The following is a 12,001-nucleotide window of genomic DNA, read 5'->3' as shown; positions in this document are numbered from 1 at the left end:
TGTTGCAATCCATCTAGCTTCACGTGGGTACAGCTCAACGTGTCAATAAGAACTTAAGGGCAAAATTCATGTATTCCATTGCTTTCGTTTCACCCACAGCACCAGAGAGATAACTAAATAGAGCTTCAATAATCACTTGTGCTAATCTGAGCATTTCAGGGACTAGAAAAGGAAATAAAAATCCTTTGGCTTTACTGTATTTCTGAAGGTTAACTTGTGACACATTGCAAATAAAACTGCTGTGACTCAACAAGGCAACACATGGAGACCCGGTAGCACGGCCAGAAAAACAACACAGGTGTTTCAAACTCTAAAATTACACTCATACCAAGAACTTGTTGAAATGCAGGTGTGGGGACCATCAGGCCAAAATGCAAGTCACGGCTCTGTGAAAACCCTCAACAAAACGTCATCCACTGTTTCATTACATTCATGTTAGGAAAAAGTCTTCACTGGACATTTGCAGCAGCTATCAGCATCAAGGAGAGAGGCTTACTGCTCATTACAGAGTCCAACTTTACCACACACAGACCAAGGGATGGCCACGGGGCAGCTCGGGAGTGCAGAGCTCTCCAATCCTCCAATCCAGCTGTGTAGAGGTTCAGGTCCCCGTGTGAAGTCACTCAGCTTGTCGGGCCTGGCTCACCAGCCCCAAAAGAGTCACACACGATCACCAGGTCTCATAACCAGGTACGATTCTCGCACAGCAATTTCAAACCCTTCTCCCATGGATTTCGGCCATCTCCAGGAAACGATGCTGATCAGAGGATGCTGTTCAGCTGGTTCACGACGCTAAGGGATCCTGAAGCAATGTCTGGCTCCCGGTTTTGGGAGGAGGTTTTCGATAGCAAACTGCTCTGGTCAAGAGCACCGAGACAGCTTCTGTGAATCGGGCCTGCTCCAGCATTCACTATCTGTGCTGGAATGTGAAGAGGTGCACTCCAGCAGCACTCCTCCCAGCTGCTCTCCACCCCCCAAAAACAAAGGACAGCGAGGAAGTGCTCGTGGGGGGCTGGGGCTGAAGGCGCTGCAAAATGCACGCTTTTTGCCATTCAAGCACAGTCGCCTCTGCTTCCTGCAAACACTCCGTAGGGTGTCCCTCCCAACCTGTCAACGCTCAGCTCCAGTTTTATCCCCCAAACAAGAACTTACCCGGGCCGTTTTAACTTCTCCCTCCTGCCCCGCCAGCAGCCGGACCCAGGCCTTCCTGCCTGGCCAAGCCCCGGCCGGCCCGCTTCTCACGCCCACCCGGGCGGCGCCGGCCCCGCGGAGGGGGTCCCCGGGCGCCCCAAGTCTCGCCAGGGTCCGGGGAGCGGCGGCTCCCGCCCCTGGCAGCCCGGAGCCGGCCACCGCGGCCACCTCCGGCCGTCTCCTCCAGCCGAGCGCCACACCTCGCGCCTCAGCCCCCGGGACGGCGGCGCGCTGCCCAGCCCGCCCCTCGCCGGCGCTCGGGGACCGGCCAGTCGGGCGCCGCCGCGACTCCCCCTGCCCCGCCCGGCAACCCGGCCCAGCGCCCCCCACGCCCAGGAGCCACCGCCTATTCGCAGGACGGATCTCGGTTCCACAGCCTAGTAGCCACCAAGGGGCACTCACCCCAGAGGCTCCTCCGGCCGCTGCTGCTGCTGCTGCCGCCGCTGGGACCGCTACCGTCGCCCCCGCCGCCGCCACCAGCACCGCCGTCCGGACCGGCGCCAGCACCCCCGGCCATCCTCCTCCAGCCGCCGCCGCCGCCGCCGCCCTCTCCTCTCCTGTCAGTGGCTCAAGCTCCGGGGCTGCTCCAGATTCCCCTCGCCGCCATTTTGACTTCTAGAGGGAGCAGGAGGGGCTCGGCTCCGTACGGCCCTGAAGCGCCTGCGCGGCGGCGCGGCGAAACCCGCCCGGACCCCGCCCGCCGTCGCCGTCGCCGTCGCCGCGCCCGCGGTTACGTGCCCCGACGTCGGCGCGCGCGCGCCTGGCGGTGCCTGGCCGGTGGAAGGCGCGTTCGCGAGGCCCGCGAGACCGTGGGAGCCGGGTGCGCGCGCGGGAGTGCTTCTGCTCGCTGGGTCGCTGTGGGTTGGCAGCTTTGTATCCCGCTGATGGCAGGGCAAGGTGCCACAGTGTTTAGGGTCTCACAAGGGAATTTTAGTCACTGCATCGCCATTTGGCCACTTCTTCCGGTTCGGCGCCGGCGTTGTTTGGTTGGCTGGTGAGCGAACCCGCGCTTCGGCGAAGTCCTCGCTGACCGCCGTGGCCAGTCCCTGGCGGTTCCGTGCAGTGTCTTTGGAGGATGTGTACTGAGTGTAATGAAAGCCGTGACCGTTGCTGCGAGGTTTTCCTCAGCGAGCGCTCACGAGCCAAGCGCTGAATGGCTGGAAGCAGCGGTTGCCACTTGGGGCAGCCAACTAGCCCTTTCCCGGTGGGGGCTCCTGGTTTGGGACTTGCCAAACACTTCTTACCAGGCAGTACCCACAAAACACTTTGTGCTTAGGGAGCGTCTTCCAGGTCTCATACCATTAAACACACGGTTTGGCTTGAACGCCTCCAGCCACTCCTTCAGGTGACCGTCACAGGTGTTACTAGTGTTTTGCACTCTCCTCACAGCCTGGCATCTGGTTTGGTCACTCTGCCCTTCACTAGGTCCCAGCACTACAGGATATTTTCTGGGATTTTATTTAAGAGCATCTGCGTGCTCAGTCTATGCCCATCAACTGAGGAACAAGTTTTCTAATGTCTTGAAAAAAAGAACTTAAAAAAAAAAACTTCCTTGAAAGGCACGGAAGATGGTTTATCTACTGGTTTACTCTCCAAACACCTGCCAACAGCTAGAGCTGAGCCAGGCTGAGACCAGGAGCCCAACGCTTGGAGCGCAAGCTATCTTCTTGGTAAGTAGCAGATGTAAGGCTCGAGTTCATGTTCAGAACCAGAAATCCACACAGAATAAAGACTAGCTTAAAGCAAGCTTTATTGGGAGCACTCCTGGGCAAGGTTCACTGGTCCAGTATAGATATCAGGCCAGGGAAGTTGCACCCCGGGGAAAATGAGGTGTCATTTTTTAGGGGGCTGTAAAGGTGGGTTTGGGGTGCTGTAGAGTACAATAGGTTCCTTTCGATCTTGGTGAATCCATCGCTGCTCAGCTGAGGAGGGGGCTGCATTGTGCAGGTGCGGCCTTATCAGTCACCTCTCAGCCTCCTCCCAGGTTGCCCCTCACACAACCGGTTGGGCCTTAGAGCAGGGACCCGAAGTTCTTAAGTCATCCCATCGCCTGGCAGGGTGCCTACCAGAAGAAAGCTAGAAGCTAAAGTAGAGGTGGGATTCCAGCGACAGGTATCTGACAGGCTTCTGAAAGCATGGTCACTGTGGCTCTGGACACACTTGTTCCTGTTGTTCTCAACACACCTCTAAGCATCAAAGGACAGGAGGAGCTTGGTGCTGTATTTTTAACCATCCTTTGATCTTCGGTTATTTTATGCTTTTGGTATTTGGTGGAAGGGTTTTTTTTTTTTTTTAAATCTATTTTATTGTATTGTTGTTGACAATCTTTACATAGTTAATTACGGTTAAAGAACAACAAAAAAAAAAACGGTTCGGGGGGTATAGGGAAGTGGGTAATGCTATTATGTCCATATTGTTTCCATCATGTATCTGAGGTAAAGGGGGATATTGAGGGAGAAGCTCCACCCGTTTTCCCACCCACCCCAAGTCCCGGATGTGGGGCATGCGCTGAGATATTTGCTCAAGTGGTTTTAATAGTTCTCCAGTTATGAATCGCTGCCAGTTTCGCTCGATGAGGTCGTCCACTGATTGATATGGAAGGGTTTTAACCTGTTGGTCTTTTGGTTTTCTTCTGATTTGGTACATGGTTATTGTGTTCACTCATCACTTATTTCCTTGAAAACATAGCTCATTCTGGTTTGTATTATGTCATTTCTCCCCTTTCAAAAGGCCTCACTTGCTGGAGTTTGGAGATTGTAGTAACCCTTTCTGAGAAAAAAGAATTCCTCTAGCAAAGAATGGTCTTGGCTGGGTAAACGTTTGTGGGCATGGGCAAGAAATGAATGGGAAAGGGGGAGCATTCAGAGGAAACAGGCCCATCTACTTGAAGTCAACAGCTGTCTTTGATGCCCGACTCCTATTTCTGCATATCTGTTACATTTCAACCTAAATGCGTGATGGAATCTTTTTTAAATTCTGGCCACCTACCATTGTTTTCCATTACTGTGCCTTTGTCTTTATGAGCTAAATAGTGTATTAGCTGGAGACACTGTTAGGACTATATGCAAAGTAAATAGCCCAGTGTCTACACGTCTTCCTGATACTTTGTTAAAAGGTGAAATAAAATCAGTCCCCAAGACAGACTTTTTCATTTATTTCTAACTGGCATTGTTGACTTTGGGTCTACCTTCTGCCCACTGTATGAAGCACAAAATTTAAATCATATCACAACAATGCCACTACTTTTCTAAGAGCCTTAGATATAGAAATCTTGGAAGACTTTGTTTTGCTGTCTTAATTTGAGGGACAGCTCCCATCTGCTGGTTTAGTTACCAGATGTCCACGGTGATTGGCAGCTGGGTGAGGACAGATCTGTGAGTCTAGGTCTCTCCTGCAGTTAGAAGAGGCTATCACCTAAACATGGTGAACAATGACAGGAAGTAAGAACCAGGAGCCACACACCAAGCCCAGTTACTCTGAAGTGGAACATGAACATTGCTCTCGTGATCTCTTAATCACTGGACCACCCCCCCCTAACCAATGCTCAGATGGGGTTGGGGTTTGCATTGTGCAAAGTGCTTAAGCCACCATGTGGCATGCCAGGTCCCATAGGGGTATCTGCTCAAGTTCCTGCTGCTGCGCTCCTGATCCAGCCTCCTGCTCATGTGCCTGGTAAACAGAAGCTGTTGGGTCGAGTTCTGGAGCCCCTGCACCCATGTGGGAGACCTGGATGAAGCTCCTGACCCAATCTTTTCTGTTGTGGCCATTTGGCTTGTGAACCAGTATTATGGAAGGTCTCTCTTTATCTGTAACTCTTTCAAATAAACAAATAAATCTTTATTTTTAAAATTTTTAAAAAGATTTATTTTAATTGCAGAGTCAGATATACAGAGAGGAGAAGAGACAGAGAGGAAGATCTTCCATCCGATGTTTCACTCCCAAGTGAGTGCAATGGCCGGTGCTGTGCTGATCTGAAGCCAGGAGCCAGGAACTTCCTCTGGGTCTCCCACACGGGTGCAGGAACCGAAGGGTTTGGGCCATCCTCGACTGCTTTCCCAGGCCACAAGCAGGGAGCTGGATGGGAAGTGGAGCTGCCAGGATTAGAACTGGCACCCATATGGGATCCCGGTGTGTTCAATGCGAGTACTTTAGTGACTAGGCCACCACGCCAGGCCCAAACAAATAAATCTTAAAGGGAGAAAAAAAAAACTTGAAAACTCAGGGAAGATCTGCTGGGTCCACCTTGTCCTTTTGTCCATCTGGACATTTGGACAACTCTGAAAAATTATTTGGGTCTATAAGGATTTTAACAGTGAATTTAAGTTTTCCAAGAAGGTTTTTACCTTTCAGTTTACCTACTTTGTATTATCTTATTATGATGCTTAGCTGTACTATAAGATGCTAAATTAATTGAGCTTCTATGTTGTGATATTATAAAACGTGTGTTTGGCCTTCATTGTCATTTCCTGGCATGCAACTCCTAAAATCCTTGGACACGTCAGTGTTGCATGTTTTCTGTATTCTGCTCAGCTGACTAACAACATCTGTGTTGCCTCAGGCTTGGGACTGGCCATTGGAAAACCCAGGCAAGATAAGTGGATTAGGGGCCCAGCACAGTAACCTAGCAGCTAAAGCCCTCGCCTTGTATGTTCCAGGATCCCATATCGGTGCTGGTTCTAATCCTGGCAGCTCCACTTCCCATCCAGCTCCCTGCCTGTGGCCTGGGAAAGCAGTCGAGGATGGACCAAAGTCTTGGGATCCTGTACCCACATGTGAGACCCGGAAGAAGCTCCTGGCTCCTAGCTTTGGATTGGCTCAGCTCTGGCCATTGTGGCCACTTGGGGAGTGAACCAGTGGACGGAAAATCTTCCTCTCTGTCTCACCCCCTCTCTGTATATCTCACTTTCCAATAAAAATAAAGTAAATATTTAAATAAATAAATGAAAATAAATCTTTTTTTAAAAAAAGAGTAGTGGATTAATGTCCCTCCGCACAATATTTTTGTGGCAGGGAAAGAGGCTGAAGGTTAAGCTGATTGCTAATGACCAATGATGTAATGAGTTGTCTCTATGTAATGAGGGCCTTCCAAAAGATTCCCAAGGACAGGGTCCAGAGAACTTGCACGAAGCCAGCTGTGTGGAGGTTCTTGGAAGATGTGAACCCAGAAGAGCAAAGAAGCTCCAGGCCTTCCCTCATACCTCCCCCATGCATCTCTTCATCTGTATTCTTGGCAATATCCTTTATAATAAGCCAGTAAGCATGTCTCCCTGAGTTCTTCAGGAAATTAACTGGACCGAGGAGGGGGTTATTGGAAGACCAATTTACAGTCGGTTAGTCAGTAGCACGGGTAAAACAGCCTGGGCCTTGTGCTTGGCAGTGGGAGTAGGCAGTGGTCCTGTGGAACTGAGCCCTCTACCTTGTCTCTGGCTAGACAGTCTCAGAGCCGGGTTGGATTGGAGGACACTTAACTGGTATCTGCTGCTACACCTCAGTTGCTCCCTTGGTGGGGAATGCCCTCCATGCATTTTGTCACAGGAATTTCTCATTGTATTGTAGAGTGAGTGCAGGAAAAACTGAATTTTTATTTCCCCTCTGCTTTGTCAGATGTGTTTATCAACATATAGATTTGTTTAATTCTCTTCATTTCAACCAGTGTTTAAAGCATCCATCCAATACCATGTGCTGAACACAGGCCAGAGGCGAGGGATAAAAAAAAAAATGGAGGAATTTAGCATTGAAATAGGAATATGGAGTGAACAGGGCCAAAGCCAGGAGCTGAGGAGCGTGATGCAAGTGTCATGTGTAGCACGAATCCATTTGCCTAATCAGCAGCAGCCTTTCCAGAGGTCTCTGATAACAGGAAGCTGCAGCCATGCCCAGAGGCAGAGAGCTAACCCGGGCCCAGGGTGGGTGCTGGTGCCTTCATCCTTAGGCAGAATGCTCGCCCCCAGAATGTAGTATATTCACACGTTAAGTGAATATAAATTCGTTTTAAACAGGTGACTAAATCAAGGAGGCAAGACGCGAAAGTAGACAAGGTAATTCCATGCACTGTACTTCATTAATATTAAAATGTATATATTTTTTTCAAAAACTGGTGAAATTTCTCACATTTTTCAGTGAAGGACTTCTTAACATTGGGTTATGATTTATACTGGTGCATCTTTCTTTTTTTTTTTTTTTCTTAGTAAGATACCAAGTATTGGCATCCAGATTCCATAGAAAACAAAATAGGTGAAGATAAACCAGGGTATAGAAAAGCAGAGATGAATACTGGTTGTACAGTGTTGTCATACAGCAAAAGTCAGGGTAAGGAAACCAAAGAAAAAAGATATTTTTCAGGCTTCATCCAAGCTCGGTCCAACTGTGATCTTTTCATTCGTGTCAGTTTTGTTTATTATTAGGTTTCCTGTGATATTTTTTCAAAGTAGTGTTAACTGAAACATGTATCATCTCATTAAATCTCCATTTCTACATTCTCTGAGAAACATATATATATATATATTTCAAAGAATTATTTTTTATTGGGAAGTCAGATATACAAAGAGGAGAAGAGATAGAGAGGAAGATCTTCCATCCACTAATTCAGTCCCCAAGTGGCCACAATGGCCAGAGCTGCGCCAGTCAGGAGCCAGGAGCCAGGAGTTTCTGCTGGGTCTCGCGTGTGGATGCAGGGTCCTAAGGCTTTCAGCTGTCCTCGACTGCTTTCCCAGGTCACAGGCAGGGAGCTGGATGGGAAGCAGGTCTGCCAGGATTAGAATTGGCACCCATATGGAATCCAGGCATGTGCAAGGCAAGGACTTTAGCTGCTAGGCTACCACATGAGGCTCAAGAAATCTAATTCTTTTAAGGTTTTATTTTATTTTTATTGGTAAGGCTGATTCACAGAGGCTAGTAGAGAAAGAGAGAAAGATCTTCCATCCACTGGTTCATTCCCCAAGTGTCCATAACAGCCAGAGCTGAGCCGATTTGAAGCCAGGAGCCAAGAGCTTCCTTGGGATCTCCCATGGGGCTGCAGCACCCCAAGGCCTTGGGCCAACCTAACTGCTTTCCCAAACAATAAACAGGGAACTGGATGGGAAGTAAAGCAGCCTGGGTACAAACCTGGCGCCCATATGGGATCGCGGCCAAGGACTTTAGCCACTAGGTTATTGTACTATGTCCCTGAGAAATATTTTATACTTACTTTGTTTGCCTGAGGTTATGATAGTGCTGTGATCTGACCTTTGATCTTTAGGCTTTGATTGCTAGTTCTTTTCACTTTATTTTAAAGGAGACTCATCAAGGGGGAAACAGGAATTTGGTGTTGCACTTGAAGGCACCATTTGAGTTTCCCACATCCCCCAAGTGCTGGCCTTGAGTTGCTGGCCTGTAGGTCCATCTTCCTGCTAATGTTCACCTTCAGAGGCAGTTGGAGATGGCTCACATTTGGGTCCTTGCCACCCCCATGGGAGACCTGTATTGAGTTCCTGGCCCCAAGATTGATTTTGGCACAGCCCAGCGCTTTTTGTTGCTGGTATTTAGGGAGTGAACCAGTGGTGGGAGCCTTCATTTCCTGTCTGTCTTTTGGTCTCTCCATCTCAAAAATTTATTTATTTATTTATTTTAAAGATTTATTCACTTTATTACAAAGTCAGATATACAGAGAGGAGGAGAGACAGAGAGGAAGATCTTCCGTCCGATGTTTCACTCCCCAAGTGAGCTGCAACAGGCCGGTGCTGTGCCGATCCGAAGCCGGGAACCAGGAACGTCTTCCGGGTCTCCCACGCGGGTGCAGTGTCCCAAAGCATTGGGCCGTCCTCGACTGCTTTCCCAGGCCACAAGCAGGGAGCTGGATGGGAAGTGGAGCTGCCGGGATTAGAACCGGTGCCCATATGGGATCCCGGTGTGTTCAAGGCGAGGACTTTAGCCGCTAGGCCACGCCGCCGGGCCCTATCTCAAAAAATTTAGAAGAAAAAAATGAATCCATTGAAGAATTTCTGGGTGTCATTCAGGGAAAGGAATGTCAAAAACAGAAAGATGATGAAAACAACTTTCCATCATAGGTAATTTTGTGAAGAAAGAACTAATATTAAAAATATTACACATCTGTAAAAAGAGCAAACTTGGAAAACCAAGATTATATTTGGAACTGCCTAAGGGCACTTCCTGCACAAGATTCTTTGTAATTCTGGACTGCAGTTTTGTTGGATCTTCTCATGCTGCCATTCTGCTTGCAGTCCAGGAGTGTGCTGCTGATGTTACTGCATGCATAACTGAAGTGTTTTCCCCTTCTGCAACTCCTGTGCTCTTATTGCTTGCTTATCTGGGTTTCTCTGTCATTTAGGTCATGCCATTGTAAAGACACAAATAGAGACAGAGAGAGGCACTTTATTCCTCAAAGACCTTTGGTCCTTGAACAGCAATTGAATGTGTGTTTGTGTGTGTGTGTGTGTGTGTGTGTGTGTGTGTGTTTTCCCAGAGAGGAGAAAATTCAAGATATTTGGGCCCAAGGTAGTACAGTCTTAACTTATGTAATTTTCTAGAACCCTAACACAAATTTACCTCAAGAATGTAGAGTTCTAAAATTCACATTAAGAAGATGTAGGTAGGCAAGAGTGTCCTTCTTATTAATTATTTACACAGAGAAAAAAAAAAACAAACAAACCCTGATGTCCAGGCGCTCTCTCGAGTTGTGCCCTTTTATATAACTGCAGGAGGAGCGCCTTGCATTGTAGGTCACTGAGAGTATATTGAATGTGGGCTCACTAAGCCTTGTATTGAAAACTGTGCAGGCTTCAGTTAACAGTGCTAATCTTTTGTGACTTGGGGAAATCCAAAAAAGGAAGATTGCTTGACCCTGTAATTTGAACAGTTAAAAGAGCCTCCTCCTGGGCTGGGGGTGGGCATCAGGCAGCTTAATTGTGTTGTGGCTGTATTTGGAGTTTCTTTTACTGACACTGTCAAGTGTAATTTCAGACTTCTGTCTCAGACACAGACTTAAGATACTTGATCCTCACATCAGCTTCACTACGTTCAAAATTTCTCAAGACGAATTCATCTAGGCTTATCTGTTACTGGACTGTTTCTCAGTTTACTTAGTATTTTTGTTACCCTTTAAAAATTAATAAAGGGGGAACAACCATGAGAAGAGAAAACCTGACTAATCTAGTCTTTAAGACTCTTGTTGCAAATGAAAGAAATGCAGCCACTAATGGTTTAAACCAAAAGCAGGATTCATCATTGAAGGATACAAAGCCTGGCCCAGAACTCATACACAGGAAAGCATCCTAACTTCTGAACAGTGAGAGCCAGGGATTCGACCACAGTGAGCATGCTTCCTTGGACTCTTTGGGCGGTTTGGTTTCATTAACTCATTATGAGAGGGCTTTTTCCATGGGTAAAAATCATGACTCCCAAACCAGAACATCCTTTACAGTGAGGACACCAGGGTCTAGCCCTCTGGTCACAAGTAAGAAGAAAAAATTCTAATATATCCTACATTTAATTAAAAAGGCCAGAGGGTAGAGACCAGGAGATGTGTAGGAAGTTAATCAGTAAACAGTTACGGCTAAAAAAACCAAAAACATTCTGAATGTATGTTAAAACCTATCTCAAATTTCATCATAACATTTTTGGAGCAAGTGCATTCTTCTTAGAACCCCAACCGATTGGGAAGCACCAGTACTTCTCTTTATTGACTGTTCTATCCCAAAGCATTCCCTGCTTTGCATAATCTCACCCTCCATAACCAGTGTAACTCGAGTGTAAATGACATATACCTTCCTTCCCCAGATTTCTGTTTGGAAGTGCTTTTATCCCTGGGCTGGTGGACACATTTCCAGTTGCTACCTAGCCCTGCTGCTAGTACATGCAGGAACTTATTCCAGGGTCTGTTCCTTTTTTTTTTTTTTGGATAGCATCTGTAATATATCAGTTAATCAGTCAATCTGTGGTCGGTCGGAAATGTGTCTTGAGAATTTTGTTTTAACACAAGCATAACATCCCTGGAGATCCATCTTTGCATAAATAGTTGAATCAAGAGCCCAATCTTAGACCAATCAATTGGATTAATGAAATCAACTCTTACAAGACTCATTATATAACTGAGAGATGTACAGATTATTATCGGGGTATTCCAAATTAAAATTATAGGTTAGTTGATGAGACTGGAAGAGGGTGAGCAAAGATTGTGAAAGCAAAGAGATGAGTTTAGGGAGGTGGCCAGCTAGAGTTCCCACAGGACCTTGATTGCTCAGGGTGATGCCAGGGCAGAGCTGTCCAATATAAATATAATGCAAACCACAGGTATAATTGTTAACTTTCCATAATTGAAATTTAAAAGGACTTGTAAGAAATGGTTGCATTATTTTTAAACATATCCAAAATTGTGTTTCAATAGATAATCAATATAGACAGTTTATTAGTGAGATACTTTGCTTTCTGTCTTCCTACTAACTCTTTGTCATTATAAACACAACTTAATATTCATCAGAAATTCTTAATATGTATTTCGATGTCATAGTTTATCGTTGGAAATTTTCACAACTTAAAGTTTTCCAATAATGGAATCACGTATCAGTTTTTAAATTACAATTCTATAAAATCAGACAATGTAAAAGTAGTCCTTTAGTGATATTTTCCACAGTTGAAGGACTTGGGAGCCACAAGTGACTAGTGTGAAAGGTATTAGACATCAGGTGTACCTAGTGGAATGATCTTGGACATGTAGCTACTGTGGATAGTGCAGGGTGTCGCATGGGACTAGACAGAAGATTCTAGACATCACACACAGCCACTGTGGATGGTGCTAGACATTGTATGTGTTGGT

General features: G+C 46.8%; 2 protein-coding genes across 6 annotated transcripts in view; one reads left to right on the top strand and one right to left on the bottom strand.

Moving 5' to 3' along the window:
- Positions 1-1,899, bottom strand: part of BTBD7 (BTB domain containing 7) — a 52,450-nt gene extending 50,551 nt beyond the window's left edge. The window contains exon 1 of the mRNA XM_058655407.1: positions 1,594-1,899. The gene's annotated coding sequence lies outside the window, so the exon portion shown is untranslated. The remainder of the gene's footprint in view (positions 1-1,593) is intronic.
- Positions 1,900-2,719: 820 nt separating this feature from the next.
- The window catches only part of UNC79 (unc-79 homolog, NALCN channel complex subunit), a 261,393-nt gene continuing 252,111 nt past the window's right edge, over positions 2,720-12,001 (top strand). For all 5 annotated transcript variants that reach the window (XM_058655399.1, XM_058655396.1, XM_058655404.1 and 2 more), the window contains exon 1: positions 2,720-2,861. The gene's annotated coding sequence lies outside the window, so the exon portion shown is untranslated. The remainder of the gene's footprint in view (positions 2,862-12,001) is intronic.

This window comes from Ochotona princeps, chromosome 26 (assembly GCF_030435755.1).
Source record: "Ochotona princeps isolate mOchPri1 chromosome 26, mOchPri1.hap1, whole genome shotgun sequence".
Taxonomy (NCBI): Eukaryota; Metazoa; Chordata; class Mammalia; order Lagomorpha; family Ochotonidae; genus Ochotona; species Ochotona princeps.
This window is presented reverse-complemented; position numbering and strand designations above follow the sequence as displayed.